Genomic DNA, 16,443 nt, shown 5'->3' on the forward strand with positions numbered 1-16,443 from the left:
GTGATGTGTGTGTGTGTGTGTGTGTGTGTGTGTGTGTAGACACACACACATATAATAATAAAACAAATGTGAATAGTTGTCTATGATGTAAAAGTTTAAAAGGATTGTTTTTTTTAACATGCTGAAGAAAATAATGAATGCAATTACTTGATTATCATTTTTGTGAATATATTAAGTAAAAGTGGTCTTTAACCTAGCCTTGACCATAAATATCACAAATTGAAATTAGTGGGGTTATACTTAATCAGATTTTATCATTTTGGTAGAGGTTTATACTATGATATAGTCATTGACAGTGATGTTTTTGCTAATCTGAATTCTAGTTTGTATTTTCATGAAGTTGTGGGTTTTGCTAATCTGGATTCTAGTTTGTATTTATTTCCATTGTGTTGTGGGTAAGTTAACTAATTGTGGAAGACATTTGATAATTTCAGGGAGAGACTTATAGGAATACCTCCTTTTAAGTCTACTATACAATAATGATTTGTTCTTTTTGTGAGTGGTAGTGTTGGTGAGGGATATTACATTTCAAAGTAATAGGTTTGTAATAGTTTTGTTTAGCAACTCAAGTGGCTTATATGAAAAATGATTTAATCCGCATTATATGGAACAGCACTTACAACTTAGAAACCTTGTATTTGCATCTTTTTGTGTGTTTTGGTAATCTTGCCGGTGTGTTGAATGTTAAATTTGCTGCACTGTGGTTACATATGAGAAACATTTCTGTGTATACAGCTCAGACTTACATAAAATGTAGATATTATAAAATTATACCTAGTGTTTTGGGTTTAAAATCTAATTTTTTATTAATTTTTTCTTTAATAGTAACTTTGACCAAAGTAAAGGTTTGTTTTGAATTTCCCACATGCCTAGAACCCTATAATATTAAGTCACAGACTTAAAATTGATCTACTGTTATCATATTTCCCAAATAAGGAAATTATGGTCTAGAACAACTTAATAACTAATTCAAAATCATAAACCTACTTAGTGCAGAGCCATGTGGCTAGAATTCATCCAAATCCATTGCTATTTTCATGGTAAGATGATACACAGATGTATGTTGATTGAAACAAACAGGAATCAAGAAAGAAAAGGCTTTTTTGGTTTTGTTTTCTTTGTGGTCTGGGACCCAGGATCTTTTGTAGTTTAGGCACTTGCTCAATCACTGAATACACCTCAAGGGCTAGAAGGCATTTTTTAAAAGTTTGGAACTGAAGGAATAAACTTCAGTTGAGACTGTTCTGTATGTTCCATAGATTCTTTTTAGGCAGCTATGTATAAGCATTTGTATTTGGATGTTTAGTTCAGTATTAAAAAGTTGATTAGAGATAAGCTAATTAGCAGACTGTTATCTGGAAAAAAATAGTTATTCTTGAATGTCTTTGCATAAGAAGTCCACAGTTAGTCGTTAATTCCCAGATCAGGAGTCATATATGTAGATTTTGCTAATGCATACATTTGTTCCCCTGCAGCTGTTTTAGTTGTGCAATATGTAAGGCATGTAAAAATGTATTTTTCTCTCCCACAGGATAGTGAGTTTGGTAGAGATAAGACTGTCTTGGTAGAGACAAATATTTTTTTTATGCCTAATCTCCCTGCATGTTAGGTGTTAGTCAAGTATTTATTTTATCTAGAACTTAAATAAATGGGTGAATGTAGGGATTCTATAAAAACAAAAACAAGTAAATACTCCCCACACTTGCAGAAAGTATTCTGGGAACTGAAATGCCTTGAGCACAGTTTTAAATCAGCACATTCACATAATGCTATATAGCATGGTTGAAATTGATACTGCGAATGATGCTTACAAATTGCTAAAGATCAACCCAAGACTGAATTTTTTAATATATGCCTTGCATACTTTAAAAAGCATATATAGAATCAGAATGAGAGCTAAAGATTAGAAATTTGATTTTAACGTTGTAAAGATTTTAACCAATTTCTAGTATACATATTCAAGATTAGGTAGAATAAAGTATAAGCATATGAGCTATTATCTTGTTTCTGAATAAAACTTACCATTTTGGAAAATGAAATGAAATGAAATAATTAAAAAGTGACATTAGATATTAATTTTTTTTAGTATTGGGTATTGAACTCAGGCGTGTGTAACAACCAAGCCACATCCCCACCCCTTTTAAAATTTTTTTATAATGAAGGATTTATTCACATTTAGAAACCACACCTTGAAAGATAAATTCAGTAAAGTTATTAGCTCAAGCAATCCTTTTTTCCCCCTTTGGCTAATTTCTGTGGTAATCAGTATGACTTGATAAATTTTTTTCTTTAATTATTTATTTTAATTAGGTATGTATGATAGCAGAATGCATTTTGATTCATTGTACTCAATTGCAGCACAATTTCTATGGTTGTACACAATGTAGCATCACACCATATGTGCAGTCATACATGTACCTAGGGTAATTATGTCCATCTCATTCCACCATCTTTCCTGTCCCCATCACCCTCCCTCCCATAGTTCCTCCATTTTCCCCATACTTCCCCCCTCCCCGTTATGGATCACCATGCACTTATCAGAGAGCATTTAGCCTTTGTTTTGGGGGATTGGCTTATCTCGCTTATCATGATATTCTCCAACTCTATCCATTTACCGGCAAGTGCCATAATTTTATTCTCTTTAATGCTGTGTAATATTCCATTGTGTACATATACCAGTAACCCTTTTTTATTTTTTAATTTTTTTTAGTTGTAGATGGACACAATACCTTTATTTTATTTACTTATTTTTATGTGATGCTGAGGATTGAACCCAGTGCCTCACAAATTCTAGGCAAATGCTCTACCTCTGAGCCACAACCCCAAACCCCTGTTTCATTTTGAGACAGGATCTTACTAAGTTGCTTAGGGTCTCGCTAACTTGCTGAGGCTGGCTTTGAACTTGGACCTACCTGCTGTAGTTTCTCAAGCCATTAGGATTATAGGCATATACCACTGCACCCAGCACATTAATCCTCTTTTAAATTATTGAAAGTTCTGTGTTCTGAACCAGTAACCAGATTTATTTAAAAGGTAACTCATCTCTTAAATATGTTTTAAAAGTACTTGTGTATATTTCACAGATTTAATGGAAAATATAATACATCTGTAATGATAAAAATTAAATGTTTTAACATTTACAAAAGAATATTTGTAAATATTATGGCAAAGTATGGTAAAAAACACTCATGTTATCATCTACCTTGTCATTCTCATTGCTAGTTAGAATTGAGAATTCAATTTTAGGGTTCTTTCTTTGTGGATATAACTATTCAGGGAGAATCTGGTTGAAAACTTGGTACTAATTGTGATGGGTGACTATAACTGAAAAGAATTTGACTTCAGAGAGAAGTCTAAAAATCAAATTTATACACAAAAAGTTCTAAAGGAGTTGTGTACCTTTACAGCATTCAGCTTTAGACAATTCAAGTTTTTGTAGAAAGTAGATTGTGGGAGACCAACCTTACACGTGACTGGGTCACATTCCCCGCTGGATGCTGAGGTGCTCAGTCACAGAAATGTGGCAGAGCTTTCCCCACCCTTCTTGGGTTCGAGGGTCGGTGTCTTGTGCATGGGTGTGTCTTGTTACAGCCCCATGGGTGAAGCTATGCTCACCTGTTCCTTTGTAATATAATTCCTTGTCCTGTTTAGGATAGAATCTTCCATGGAAGTGCCTTGTGTGTGTCCCCTTCTCTTACTGTCCCCTTGGGTGTGGCCTATCCAGGTGTCAGTCAACCTGCTGACAGTGGACATCATGAAGATAGACTCAGCCCCCTGAAACCTGACCCCTTGCCTCATTTGAATAGCTTCTTCTCTCTTCTTCTTGCTCTCGCTCTCTTTCTTCCTGCGGACCCTTAAGGTCAGAGGAGCCGTCACAGCGACCCCAAAGAAAAAGGTATTGTGTCTCTTGTGTGGTTATTTCATGCAGCCCAGTTATCCCAGTTTAACTGGAGTGACCCCTAAGCCTTTTAGTCAGGAGAACAGAAACTTGGCAGTAGATTATTTCCATTTGAATTTATATGATGTCCAAAGACAAAGATTCTTTTTTCCCTATTTTCTCAGATTTTTTAATTGGTGTATTATAATTGTACACAATAGTAGGATTTGTTAAGTATTTAGTCAGTTTTTTCCCCCAGTAACACCCTTTTCCTTCGCCTCCTACCTCCCTTTACTCCCCATCTTCTATTCTAATGGTCTCCTGTTTTCAAGAGATTCTCCACACCTTTGTTTGTTTTTTCCTGTTTTCTCTGTAGCTTACACATATAAGAGAAAATATACATTTAACATAAAGCTCTCAAGTTCCATCAATTTTCATGCAAATGTTATAATCTTAATTCTTTTCTATAGCTGAATAAAACTTTTTTGTATATACCAGTTTTCTTTATCCATTTATCCATCATCCACCTAGGTCAGTTCCATGATTTGGCTACTGTGAATTGTGCTGCTATAAACATGGGTATTGCTATAATGTACTCACTTTAATTTGTGTGTATGTGGGTGTGTGTGTGATACTAGGAATTGAACCTAGGGGAGTTCTACCACTGAGCTGCATTTCTGACCCTTTTTATTTTTTTATTTTGAGATGGGGTCTTACTAAGTTGCTGAGGCTGACCTCGAACCCGGGGTCCTCCTGCCTCAACCTCCAGAATAGCTGGGAATACAGGTTTTACCACTATGTCTTGCTGAGTTTAATTCTTCAGGATACATACTAAGGAGTGGTCTAGCTGGGTCATATGATGGTTCTATTTCTAGTCTTTTGAGGAACCTCCAAACTGATTTCCATAGTGGTTGTACTAATTTGCAATCCACCAACAGTGTAACAGTTGTCCTTTTCCCTCAATATCCTCTGCAGCATTTATTATTATTTGTATTCTTAATGGCTGCAGTTCTAACTGGAATGAGATAAGATCTCAGTGTGATTTTTTTTTTAAATATTTTTTTTTTAGTTGTTGATAGACCTTTATTTTATTTATATATGGTGCTGAGAATTGAACCCAGTGCCTCACATATGTCAGGCAAGTGTACTACTGCTGAGCCATAGCTCCAGCCCTCAGTGTAGTTTTGATTTGTATTTCCCTAATTGCTAAAGTTGTTGAACATATTATTTTTGTTTATTTGTTGACTATATGTATTTCTTCTTTTGAGAAGTATCTGTTTAGTTCATTTGCATATTTATTGATAGGGTTATTGATTTTTGGTGGTTAGTTTTTTGAGTTCTTTATATTCTCTGGATAATAATCTTCTGTCAGCAGAGTAACAAGTGAAGATTTTCTCCCTTTCTGTAGGTTATGTCTTCACACTCTTGTTTCCTTTGTTGTGTAGAAACTTTTCAGTTTGATGCCATCCTGTTTATGAATTCGTGGTATTATTTCTTGAGCTGTAGGAGTCCTGTTGAAGAAGTGGTTGCTTATAACTATATGATAAACTGCTGCCCTATGTTTTCTCTAGCAGTTGGAAAATTTCTAATCTAATTCTTATATCTTTGATCAATTTCAAATAACTTTTATGTAGGGTGAGAGATTGGGATCTAGTTTCATTCATCCACATAGGGATGGATATCAGTTTTCCTAGCATCAGTTTGCAGAGTAGCTGGGGTTACAGTCATTAGTCATATTGCCCTACTCCATTTTATATTCTTGAATATGTGCTGAAATGGATTCAGAAGTCTCAGTTTATATATGGCCAATTCTGCTGCTCTGGATCTGAAGAGAGGAAGAATATCATAGTGGAAGAGTGTGGTATACAGGAAGCATCTCAGAACATGGAACCAGGAAGCAGAGAACCCCCCCAAATTCTTGATAGATTAAGAATTCTACGTATTCTAGCCATAATTTTCAAACACTTCCTAGGGGTAGAAATTTTATTTGAATATTATTTTGTTACTGGGAATTGAACCTTGGGGCACTTTCCACTGAGTTATATCCCTAACCCTTTTTATTTATATATGGTGAGACAGGTTCTTCTTGCTAAGTTGCTTAGGGCCTTGCTAAATTCTGAGATTGGTCTCATACTTGGAATCCTCCTGCCTCAGCCTTCTGAGTTGCTAGGATTATAGGCATGCCCCACTCTGACTGGCATATACTTGAATTTTAGATAAGCTTTTGGCAATAATGGTTGGAAAACAAAGGTTTTTGTAGGTAAGATGTCAATAGAAAACTATCCAATTGATCAAAATCTTAAGATGATGTATTTTAGTGAATTACATTTTGAGTTGTCTTTGCTTGCTTCATCTCATTTGATTGGCAATGCTTTCTGAACCATATTTGCTATTTACAGTGGTATTCTTGGTGAATTGAGGCCTCTTGATATAATTTGTATATTTCTAAATTTCATGCTTTGAGACATTTATAACCATGATTTTGTTAACCTTAATACTTTTTCATTTTGGCTTGTGGGCTAAAACTTTTTTTTTATAATGATGGTTGGTGATCCTTAAATACAAAAACAGTTTGAATCTCCTCTATTCCCTCATAGAAATTCTTCTAGGCCCAGGGTTTTTTTTTTTTAACATGGTATTAAATTGTATCTCAGTGAAATATTTTTGTTTGTGTTGCTACATATTTCATGCATTTACAAACATTATTCTGATAAAGGGGTCCAAAAGATTTTAGTAAGACTGATAAAAGAGCCCATGGCACAAGAAAAGTTAAGAATCCCCTTTATAGGTCTCACTTTCTACCCTCTATATTGCTGTTTAGTTAAAATAAGTAGAAAATATTTAATTCTTACCAGTGTTACTAAGTTTTTTTAGATTTTGAAGTTTTTCTTTTTAAAATCTGGCTAGTTTAGTTTCAGTTTTTTAGTTTGATCTCTGCATTCTTATTTTTCTGAGTATTATTGATATGATTTCTTATTTAGTTTGCTCTATTTCCATAAATTATATTGTTTTTGATATTTATCTAGTGGGAATATAGCTAAAAATAAAGCTCTTTCTTGTAAGATATGGACCATCAGTTTTAATTATATCCCTAAGGAACCAGTAACCTTACGCAGTACCCACCAATTTTGTTGGTTGTTAAATTTGTTTTACAGATTCTGAAAATAATTGTTCATTGCGTTTATGGTGTAGGGTAAAAATCAGGAAAGGAGCTTAGAGAAATTTTAGAAATTAAAAGTAATTAGATCATATCAAAGTAATTTTTTAAAAAATTACAATTTTCTTGAAGAGTAGGAAAATTCTTATTTAGGTTGTTTCCATATCTTTCATTCTCAAATATGTTTTAGATATATTTGTAGTGGAGTAATAGTTAATAATTAAGAGTTAGCAAGTACCTCACTTTTTTTTTTAAACAAATTTTTATTATAATTGTAGGTGGACACAATACCTTTATTTTTTTGTGTTGCTGAGGTTGGAACTCATTGCCTCATATATGCTACACAAGTGTTCTCCCACCAAACCACAACCCCAGTCTCAGCACCTCACTTTTCATGTAGCTTCTCGTACTGCTGTGGCCTCCTTAAAATTTTATTTAAGAAAGTATGAGTATAGAAATTTATAGGATTGCACATTCCATAATTTTACTTTGTTGATTTTTAAAAGAATTTGCTGATGTTTTTGTGCTTTGAGTTTCTGGTTTTTTAACTCCTGTTACTTTAAAACCACAGTACCCGACTCTGCCTTTAAAACTGTTTTGTTGAAATACCTGACTCCTCCTTTAAAACTGTTAAGTTTTGTTGAAATTGAATATCTTTTTTAAATACCAGAAATTCATTTTAGGACACCATTATTATATATTTATTAGAGCTTTATAGTTATACATAGTAGTTGGGTTCATCCTGACAAACTCATACATGTATGGAATTTGATTTTAATTTATGCTCCTTCCCTTTCCTTCTCCTTTGTCCTTCCTGTCCTCCCGCCCTTTGTCCATTCTCCATTCTCTATGCTACTAGATTTCCTTTTGTTAATTTATATTTAATTGGTTCTTTCTACCTATGCATAAAGATGAAGTTCCCTATTGTATATTTATTTATTTATTTTTTTTAAATTAATTTTTATTGTAGGTTGTTCAAAACATTACATAGTTCTTGATATATCATATTTCACACTTTGATTCAAGTGGGATATGAACTCCCATTTTTACCCCATATACAGATTGCAGAATCACTTCAGTTGCACAACCATTGATTTACATATTGCCATTCTGGAGTCTGTTGTATTCTGCTGCCTTTCCTATCCTCTACTATCTCCCCTCCCCCCTCCCCTCCCCTCTTCTCTCTCTACCCCCTCTACTGTAATTCATTTCTCCCCCTTATATTTTCCCTCCTTTCCCCTCACTTCCTCTTGTATTTAATTTTGTATACCCCTGAGGGTCTCCTTCCATTTACATGCAATTTCCCTTCTCTCTCCCTTTCCCTCCCACCTCTCATCCCTGTTTAATGTTAATCTTCTTCTCATGCTCTTCTTCCCTACTCTGTTCTTAGTTACTCTCCTTATATCAAAGAAGACATTTGGCATTTGTTTTTAAGGGATTGGCTAGCTTCACTTAGCATAATCTGCTCTAATGCCATCCATTTCCCTCCAAATTCTATGATTTTGTCATTTCTTAATGCAGAGTAATACTCCATTGTGTATAAATGCCACATTTTTTTTATCCATTCGTCTATTGAAGGGCATCTAGGTTGGTTCCACAGTCTTGCTATTGTGAATTGTGCTGCTATGAACATGGATGTAGCAGTGTCCCTATAGTGTGCTCTTTTTAGGTCTTTAGGGAATAGACCGAGTAGTGGAATAGCTGGATCAAATGGTGGTTCCATTCCGAGCTTTCCAAGAAATCTCCATACTGCTTTCCAAATTGGCCGCACCAATTTGCAGTCCCACCAGCAATGTACAAGAGTACCCTTTTCCCCACATCCTCGCCAGCACTTGTTGCTGTTTGACTTCCTAATGGCTGCCAATCTTACTGGAGTGAGATGGTATCTTAGGGTGGTTTTGATTTGCATTTCTCTGACTGCTAGAGATGGTGAGCATTTTTTCATATACTTGTTGATTGATTGTATGTCCTCCTCTGAGAAATTTCTGTTCAGGTCCTTGGCCCATTTGTTGATTGGGTTATTCGTTATCTCATTGTCTAATTTTTTTAGTTCTTTGTATATTCTGGATATTAGGGCTCTGTCTGAAGTGTGAGGAGTAAAGATTTGTTCCCAGGACGTAGGCTCCCTATTTACCTCTCTTATTGTTTCTTTTGCTGAGAAAAAACTTTTTAGTTTGAGTAAGTCCCATTTGTTGATTCTAGTTATTAACTGTTGTGCTATGGGTGTCCTATTGAGGAATTTGGAGCCCGACCCCACAGTATGTAGATCATAGCCAACTTTTTCTTCTATCAGACGCCGTGTCTCTGATTTGATATCAAGTTCCTTGATCCACTTTGAGTTAACTTTTGTGCATGGCGAGAGAAAGGGATTCAGTTTCATTTTGTTGCATATGAATTTCCAGTTTTCCCAACACCATTTGTTGAAGATGCTATCCTTCTTCCATTTCATGTTTTTAGCCCCTTTATCAAATATAAGATAGTTGTAGTTTTGTGGATTGGTTTCTGTGTCCTCTATTCTGTACCATTGGTCCACCTGCCTGTTTTGGTACCAGTACCATGCTGTTTTTGTTACTATTGCTCTGTAGTATAGTTTGAAGTCTGGTATAGCTATACCGCCTGATTCACATTTCCTGCTTAGAATTGTTTTTGCTATTCTGGGTCTTTTATTTTTCCATATGAATTTCATGATTGCTTTCTCTATTTCTACAAGAAATGCCGTTGGGATTTTGATTGGCATTGCCTTAAACCTATAGAGAACTTTTGGTAATATCGCCATTTTGATGATGTTACTTCTACCTATCCATGAACAGGGTATATTTTTCCATCTTCTAAGATCTTCTTCTATTTCTCTCTTTAGGGTTCTGTAGTTTTCATTGTATAAGTCTTTCACCTCTTTTGTTAGGTTGATTCCCAAGTATTTTATTTTCTTTGAGGATATTGTGAATGGGGTGGTTGTCCTCATTTCCATTTCAGAGGATTTGTTGCTGATATACAGGAATGCCTTTGATTTATGCGTGTTGATTTTATAGCCTGCCACTTTGCTGAATTCATTTATTAGCTCTAATAGTTTCTTTGTAGACCCTTTTGGGTCTGCTAGGTATAGAATCATGTCATCTGCAAATAGTGATAATTTGAGTTCTTCTTTTCCTATTTTTATGCCTTTAATTTCTTTCGTCTGTCTAATTGCTCTGGCCAGTGATTCGAGAACTATGTTGAACAGAAGTGGTGAGAGAGGGCATCCCTGTCTTGTTCCAGATTTTAGAGGGAATGCCTTCAGTTTTTCTCCATTCAGAATGATGCTAGCCTGAGGCTTAGCATAGATTGCTTTTACAATGTTGAGGTATGTTCCTGTTATCCCTAGTTTTTCTAGAGTTTTGAACATAAAGGGATGCTGTATTTTGTCGAATGCTTTTTCCGCATCTATCGAGATGACCATATGGTTCTTATTTTTAAGCCTGTTGATGTGGTGAATAACATTTATTGATTTCCGTATATTGAACCAACCTTGCATCCCAGGGATAAATCCTACCTGATCATGGTGCACAATTTTTTTGATATGTTTTTGTATCCGGTTCGCCAGAAGTTTATTGAGGATTTTTGCATCTAGGTTCATTAGAGATATTGGTCTGTAGTTTTCTTTCTTTGAAGTGTCTTTGTCTGGTTTAGGAATCAGGGTGATGTTGGCCTCATAGAATGAATTTGGAAGTTCTCCCTCTTTTTCTATTTCCTGAAATAGCTTGAAAAGTATTGGTGTTAATTCCTCTTTAAAGGTTTTGAAAAACTCTGCTGTATACCCATCCGGTCCTGGGCTTTTCTTAGTTGGTAGTCTTTTGATGGTATCTTCTATTTCCTCAATTGATATTGGTCTGTTTAGGTTGTCAATATCCTCCTGACTCAATCTGGGCAAATCATATGACTTAAGAAATTTATCGATGCCTTCACTATCTTCTATTTTATTGGAGTATAAGGATTCAAAATAATTTCTGATAATCTTCTGTATTTCTGAAGTGTCTGTTGTGATATTGCCTTTTTCATCCCGTATGCTGGTAATTTGAGTTCTCTCTCTTCTTCTCTTTGTTAGCGTGGCTAAGGGTCTGTCGATTTTATTTATTTTTTCAAAGAACCAACTTTTAGTTTTGTCAATTTTTTCAATTGTTTCTTTCGTTTCGATTTCATTAATTTCAGCTCTGATTTTAATTATTTCTTGTCTTCTACTTCTTTTGCTGTTATTTTGCTCTTCTTTTTCTAGGATTTTGAGTTGAAGTATTAGATCATTTATTTGTTGGTTTTTTCTTTTTTTAAGGAATGAACTCCAAGCAATAAATTTTCCTCTTAGAACTGCTTTCAATGTGTCCCATAGATTCCGATATGTTGTGTCTGTGTTTTCATTTATCTCTAAGAATTTTTTAATTTCCTCCTTGATGTCTTCTATAACCCATTGATCATTCAGTAACCTATTGTTCATTCTCCAAGTGATGCATGATTTTTCCTTACTTCTTTTATCGTTGATTTTCAATTTCATTCCATTATGATCAGATAATATGCATGGTATTATCTCTACTCCTTTATATTGTCTAATAGTTGCCCTGTGACATAATATATGATCTATTTTTGAGAAGGATCCATGTGCTGCTGAGAAAAAAGTGTAACTGCTTGATGTTGGGTGGTATATTCTATATATGTCAATTAAGTCTAGGTTATTAATTGTGTTATTGAGCTCTATAGTTTCCTTATTCAACTTTTGTTTGGAAGATCTGTCCAGTGGTGAGAGAGGTGTGTTGAAGTCTCCCATGATTATTGTATGGTGGTCTATTAGACTCTTGAACTTGAGAAGAGTTTGTTTGATGAACATAGCTGCACCATTGTTTGGGGCATATATATTTATGATTGTTATGTCTTGTTGGTGTATGGTTCCCTTGAGAAGTATGTAGTGTCCCTCTTCATCCCTTTTGATTAACTTTGGCTTGAAATCTATTTTATTTGAAATGAGTATGGACACTCCTGCTTGTTTCCGAAGTCCATATGAGTGATATGATTTTTCCCAACCTTTCACCTTCAGTCTATGTATGTCTTTTCCTATCAAATGCGTCTCCTCAAGGCAGCATATTGTTGGGTCTTGTTTAGTGATCCATTCTGCTAGCCTGTGTCTCTTAATTGGTGAGTTTAAGCCATTAACATTTAGAGTTATTATTGAGATATGGGTTGTTCTTCCAGCCATATTTGTTATTTATGTTACTAAACATGGTTTGTTTTCCTCTTTGATTATTCCCCCCCACCTTTACTGTACTACCTCCCGCTGTTGGTTTTCATTGATATTTTCCATTTCCTCTTCCTGTAATATTTTGCCGAGGATGTTTTGAAGAGCTGGTTTTCTAGCTGCAAATTCTTTTAACTTTTGTTTATCATGGAAGGTTTTAATTTCATCTTCCATCCTGAAGCTTAATTTCGCGGGATACACAATTCTTGGTTGGAACCCCTTTTCTTTCAGTGTTTGAAATATGTTATTCCAGGATCTTCTAGCTTTCAGAGTCTGTGTTGAAAGATCAGCTGTTATCCTGATTGGTTTACCCCTAAATGTAATCTGCTTCCTTTCTCTTGTAGCTTTTAAAATTCTCTCCTTATTCTGTATGTTGGGCGTCTTCATTATAATGTGTCTAGGTGTGGATCTCTTATGATTTTGCACATTCGGCGTCCTGTAGGCTTCTAGGATTTGGGATTCTGTCTCATTCTTCAAGTCTGGGAAGTTTTCTCGTATTATTTCGTTGAATAGATTGCTCATTCCTTTGGTTTGGACCTCAATACCTTCCTGTATCCCCATGACCCTTAAGTTGGGTCTCTTTATGTTATCCCATATTTCTTGAATGTTCTGCTCATGGTTTCTTAACAGCTTTGCTGAGCTGTCTATGTTCTTCTCCAGTTGAAATACTTTGTCTTCATTGTCTGATGTTCTATCTTCTAAGTGTTCTACTCTGCTGGTAGTATTCTCAATTGAGTTTTTAAGTTGGTTTATTGTTTCCTGCATTTCCAGGATTTCTGTTTGTTTGTTTTTTATAACCTCTATCTCCCTGTATAATTGATCTTTTGCTTCTTGGATTTGTTTATGTAATTTATTGTCGAAGTGGTCGAAGTGGTCTTTCATTGTCTGATTTTGCTGTCTAATGTCTTCCTTGAGACTCCAGATCATCTGAAGCATGTATATCCTGAATTCTTTATCTGACATTCCATCTGCTGCAGATATTACCTCTTCTAAAGTTGAGTTGACCTGCATTGCTTGTGGTCCTTTCTTTCCTTGTCTTTTCATACTGATCGCGTTTCTTTCTGCTTGGTGAAACTGTTGTGTTATTGATTTTTCCCCCTATATATTTATATTGCTCTTGTATAGCTGCAAAGTCTCCCTCGCAGGCTTTGGCGGTGGCTCTGCCCCTCCTCCAATTGAGGCAATGTGCCTTCCACGCCAGGAGGCCGCTGTACCTGTACTTTCGATGGGCCTGTTCTTTTGGTGGTCACAGGTCCGCCTACCTTGCAGGCGTGAGCAGCGGCTTTGCCCCTCCGCTGGCCACTAGGCCTGTTCTGTCTGTCGGTTGCAGATCTGTCTATCTAAAAGGCGCTGGTGGCGGCTCTGCCCCTCCCCCGACCGGGGCGATGTATCTGGCGGGCCACTGGGCCTGTTTTGTCGGTGGTCACGATTCCGCCTACCTTGCACACGCGTGGAGCAGCTGTTTCATTAGTGCCTGGGCACACTCTCCTTGTTTGCCTCCCTCAGGCCCTAAGTTTGTAGAGCTTGGGGCTGAGAACCCCCAGCAAATTTGCTTACCTTCTGGTAGCCACGCCCCCGTATCTGGTGCAAGAGACCTCAGTTGTCAGCACTGGTGGGAGCTGTAGCTGGGAGACCCGCGCCGCGCGGCTCCCGCCGGCTCCTGCGTCAGCGCCGCCTCAGCTCCCGCCGGTTCCCGTGCCGCTGCCGCGGTTCCCGCCAGCTCCGGCCTGCTCCCTCGCCGCTCCTGCTAATTTAGAATCCGCTGGGAAGGAATCTCTTTGGCCGATCTTTGGTGACTTCCCCTCTCTGCTATGGCGGGCCCCTGGCTCCTTGCAGGAGTGACCGAAGGGAGAGGTGGAACTGGCTTGTCTCTGGTCTGACACAATCTCTGGTTTTAGATCCCAGTTCGCTAATTCATAGAGGCTTGGTTAGATTTCCTTCCCATCCTCTCAAGGGGGGGAGCCCTTTCCCGGGTGGGCAGGGCCGTTAGCAGAGCCGGAAGGACACGGGCCTTCTGTCGGGGCAGGCGGGGACCCTTCTGGCTGCACTGGGCCGCCGGGGGCGCCCACAGAGCCAGGCAGATGGCGCCCGCGTGGCTAAGAGCCGGGCGGGGTGACCCTTCGCAGAGCGGGCGGGCCGCCAGGAGTGCCGGGATGGTGGGAGCTGTCTGCCGGCCGGGCAGGGACCCTTCTCGACGAGCAGGGCCGCTGGGGGCGCTTGTAAAGCCGGGCGGCTGCAGCCTCGTGGCTAAGAACTAGGCGGGCGGGGTGGCTGTTTGCAGAGCAAGAGCGGAATGGCGGGAGCTGTCTGCCGGCAGGGCGGGGACCCTTCTCGCAGAGCAGGGCCGCCGGGGGCGCTTGTAAAGCCGGGTGGCTGCAGCCGCGTGGCTAAGACCCAGGCGGGCGGGGTGGCTATTTGCAGGGCAAGAGCGGGACCGCCAGGGTAGCCGGGATGGCGGAAACTGTCTGTTGGCCGGGCAGGGACCCTTCTCACTGAGCAGGGCCGCCGGGGGCGCTTGTAAAGCCGGGTGGCTGCAGCCTCGTGGCTAAGAACCAGGCGGGCGGGGTGGCTGTTTGCAGAGCAAGAGCGGAATGGCGGGAGCTGTCTGCCGGCAGGGCGGGGACCCTTCTCGCCGAGCAGGGCCGCCGGGGGCGCTTGCAAAGCCAGGTGGCTGCAGCCACGTGGCTAAGACCCAGGCGGGCGGGGTGGCTGTTTGCAGGGCGAGAGCGGGGCCGCCAAGGTAGCCGGGATGGTGGAAACTGTCTGTCGGCCAGGCAGGGACCCTTCTCGACGAGCGGGGCCGCCAAGGTAGCCGGGATGGTGGAAACTGTCTGTCGGCCAGGCAGGGACCCTTCTCGACGAGCAGGGCCGCCGGGGGCGCTTGTAAAACTGGGCGGCTGCAGCCTCGTGGCTAAGAACCAGGCGGGCGGGGTGGCTGTTTGCAGAGCAAGAGCGGGATGGCTGGAGCTGTCTGCCGGCCTGGCGGGGACCCTTCTCACCGAGCAGGGCCGCCGGGGGCGCTTGTAAAGCCGGGTGGCTGCAGCCGCGTGGCTAAGACCCAGGCGGGCGGGGTGGCTGTTTGCAGGGCGAGAGCGGGACCGCCAGGGTAGCCGGGATGGCGGAAGCTGTCTGTCGGCCGGGCAGGGACCCTTCTCGCCGAGCAGGGTCGCCGGGGGCGCTTGTAAAGCCGGGCGGCTGCAGCCTCGTGGCTAAGAACCAGGCGGGCGGGGTGGCTGTTTGCAGAACAAGAGCGGAATGGCGGGAGCTGTCTGCCGGCAGGGCGGGGACCCTTCTCGCCGAGCAGGGCCGCCGGGGGTGCTTGTAAAGCCGGGTGGCTGCAGCCGCGTGGCTAAGAACCAAGCGGGCGGGGTGGCTGTTTGCAGAACAAGAGTGGAATGGCGGGAGCTGTCTGCCGGCCGGGCGGGGACCCTTCTCGCCGAGCAGGGCCGCCGGGGGCCGCTTGTAAAGCCGGGTGACTGCAGCCGCGTGGCTAAGAACCAGCCGGGTGGGGTGGCTGTTCGCCGAGCGAAAGCAGGGCCGCCAGGGTAGCCGGGATGGCGGGAGCTGTCTGCTGGCTGGGCGGGGACCCTTCTGCCGCGCTGCTCTGGGCCGCCTGCCGCTTGCAGAAGCGGCGGGTGGCCGCGGGATTGGACTCTGAGCCCGCGCTGCCGGTCAAGTTTCACTTGTCTGGGGCAAACTGTCACGTCTAATAAACTTACTAATTCTCGGCAGGTCTCCTTTCAACGGAATTTTGCTAGAAGATCCTCAGTAGGTAGAATGTAGCTGTTTTAATTGGTGTTTCTGATCCCGTTAATGTGGAGATATTGAAAGTGCAGCTTCCTCGCCGGCCGCCATGTTGGATCCCCTCCCTATTGTATATTTATATATGCACATAATTTGATTTTTAAAGAATTCATTTTACATTGTCTTCCCTTACCCATTCTTCCACTCTGCCTTTTGAGCTCTTTTTTTTTTTACATTACTTATCTTCTCTTTATCATTATGTTATCTTATCCTTTTCTCCTCTTTTATTTTACTCTAGCTTCTTCCTGTGAGAGAAAGCACTCATTTAGTTTCTGAGTTTGACTTATTTCACTTAGTGTGATGTTCTCCATTTCCATACATTTGCTGGCAAATGCCATAATTTCATTA

The 16,443-nt window shown here is 40.1% G+C and overlaps 1 protein-coding gene across 1 annotated transcript in view; it reads left to right on the forward strand.

Annotated features, from left to right (window-relative positions):
• The window catches only part of Stk31 (serine/threonine kinase 31), a 95,998-nt gene that overhangs the window by 11,106 nt on the left and 68,449 nt on the right, over positions 1-16,443 (forward strand). The window lies entirely within an intron of this gene.

The sequence above is a fragment of the Callospermophilus lateralis genome, chromosome 1, assembly GCF_048772815.1.
Source record: "Callospermophilus lateralis isolate mCalLat2 chromosome 1, mCalLat2.hap1, whole genome shotgun sequence".
Classification (NCBI taxonomy): domain Eukaryota; kingdom Metazoa; phylum Chordata; class Mammalia; order Rodentia; family Sciuridae; genus Callospermophilus; species Callospermophilus lateralis.